The sequence below is a fragment of the Mus pahari genome, chromosome 13 (genome assembly GCF_900095145.1).
Source record: "Mus pahari chromosome 13, PAHARI_EIJ_v1.1, whole genome shotgun sequence".
Classification (NCBI taxonomy): Eukaryota; Metazoa; Chordata; class Mammalia; order Rodentia; family Muridae; genus Mus; species Mus pahari.
This window is the reverse complement of record NC_034602.1, coordinates 45,071,004-45,073,636: the sequence shown is the minus strand read 5'-3', so window position 1 is coordinate 45,073,636 and position 2,633 is coordinate 45,071,004.

Below are 2,633 nucleotides of genomic sequence, written 5' to 3'. Positions count from 1 at the left end.
CAGCAGCAGCAACAACAACAGCAGCAGCAGCAACAACAACAACAGCAGAAGCAACATCAACGGCAGCAACAACAACAGCAGCAGCAGCAAAGCTAGCAGAATGCTTTAACTAGGCAGACTGTTGAAGTGAACCTGGAGCCTCTGTAATAGGTGAACCTATTTTTTTTCCCCAAAGCTCAAGTCACTACATCTCAGTAAGAAAAATATCACCCTGCCCTGCCAACCTTCCATCCATACCCAAATGCCCCTAATCTTCCTGAGACTGATAGATAACCACACTAGAGGCTTTCTAGGAAGACCCTGGAACTGACAGATGGATCCAGCAAGGAGAAACGAGGCCTCCTTTACTGGTATCTCGCAGAGGAAAGCTGTAGGAAGCATCATGTATGCCTCTAAGAGTGGGCACTTTGTCGAACATCTCCTTGGGCCCAGACACCATTCATGCATCCAATAATAACGAGAATGGACAACCTCACCCCATCACCACTGATGAAAACAAGGTGTGAGGATGAGGTCCCCCACCCCAAACATGACAAACTAAAGAGCAGACCTCAGAGCCCCAAGCTGCTCTAACCTGCTGCTCCACCATACAGGCAAGGAGACACTGGGGTCCTGCCCGGTGTCTCTGAATCAACGCACTCCTCTCACCTTTCAGCACGAAGTCAAGGGCAAGTCCAGCCAGGCAGCTAGGCTACTGGTAATTAAGGAATTAATAATTAAGGAACTTGGAACCCAAATGAGCATTGTTTCCTGTGTCTCTTTTTATTACGTTCGAGTTTTGTTCTCTTGATAAGGTAATGGGAAAATGAAAAGATCTAGGAGGTGCTGGACCCTCTCCACGCCCAGGAAACAGAAGCATCTTCCATCACTGTGTTTGGAAGATAGATTAGGCATTAAATTATGGAGCTCATCTGTTCAGATATCAGGAATAACGTCGACTTTGATAGAGCGTCACTCACTACAGAGATTGGTTTCAAAATTACCTGACCCGACTCAATGAATAATTTAACAATTGATTTTCTGACAGAGACACGGAAGAATGGAAGGCTCGACCTCCATCCTTTGGAGGATAAAATGATAATCTTAGGAGGAAACATTTTCTTCTCCTGGAGGCCTATACCTCACCTTGGTCTGGAAGGGACTGTTTTGATGGAGAAACTCCATTTGTCCCCATTAGTTCCCGGTGGATCCAATAGCTGTAGCTTACAAATAAATGTTATTTGTTCATTTGTTCTGACGTGCAGATACACATCCAAGTCTCTGGCCAGGATACCAAGGTCAAGGATGACACACACTTGGTCCCGAACTGGGATGCAGAAGTCAGCAGTGCACAGTCACCACCCTGGGTTAACTTAAGGCAGCAGATGCAGCCTGAGAGACAGCTGGAGGACACCTACTTCATACAGGGGTGCTGTGGATGTGACTCAGCAAAGGGACATGTCTCAGCAGTGAGTACAAGATCCAGGAGGAAAGAAACCACTTGGTACCTTTAGGGATCCAGGTTGTAGGGCCCAGCCTATCAGAAACCATAAAGGAGCAACTGGATTTCTGTATCTCAGGATGGGAACTGTGAGGTCAACAGCCACAGACACTGACCATTCAGGGATGAGCTGTATGACTGGTGAGGAGAACATGGCCAGAGCCGTGAGCTTCAGGAAATGTGAGCGAACTGGAAGGCTGGGACACAATCCATGTGTCTGGTGGCAGCCTCCTTACTTCAAATATGTCTATGACTATCCCATGAGCAGGATAGAAATGAGACCTCTTCCTCCACAGTCCACAGAAGTGGGATATAAGCATGGCTCAGGAGCTGCCTAACAGCCCAGAGAAGTCATTAAAGTTCAAGGAAGTCCATTACACCACAAGTGTGGGAGAAAACCAGAGAAAGAGAAAGTTCTAAGAGGATCCTAGGCAGAATAAAAATTCCTGAAGTCAAGAGGTCTTTACAGAGGTAACCATCAGATTGTCTGGTCAGCCCCACACAGGTCACAGTGAGGAAAGCATGTCTGGCCTTCTGCTTTTCATTTTGTTTTAAAAGACAGGGTTTCTCTGGCTGTCCTGGAACTCACTCTCTAGACTGGACTGGCCTCAGATTCACAGAGATTCACCTGCTTCTGCTGTACCTGGCCTTCTGTAGGCTGAGAGACTAGACACAGCAAGAAGCTCTGGAGGCCATACAAACAAACAGGGGCCTTTTGGCTCCGGACCAGCTTAGGCGCATCTCTGCTTCCCATGGCCCTATCTTCTTTCTCCTCACATTCCTCTGTCAGCAACTGATGTGCAGGCCACCATGTGAACTCAACACTGTCCTTCACAGTGTCCCATAAAAGTGTAGGCAACGGGCCTCTGGCTATTTTTCCTGTGTGTTGTCTTAACGACCCTGAGATGCACTGTTACCCACTGTAAAGTGAGAAAAGAGACGACACGTCAACACTACACAACCCCTTCTCTCACAAGTGACAGCTCTAAGTCAAGAACCCAGGCAGGACAGAAAGAACAAAGGACTAAGGGATAAGACGTGGGGTGAGACTGGAGAAATGGCTCAGCATTTAAGAGCATTCAATCTTCTTCCTGGGATCCTGAGTTTAACTCTCAGCAACCACATGGTGGCTCACAACCATTTGTAATGGGAT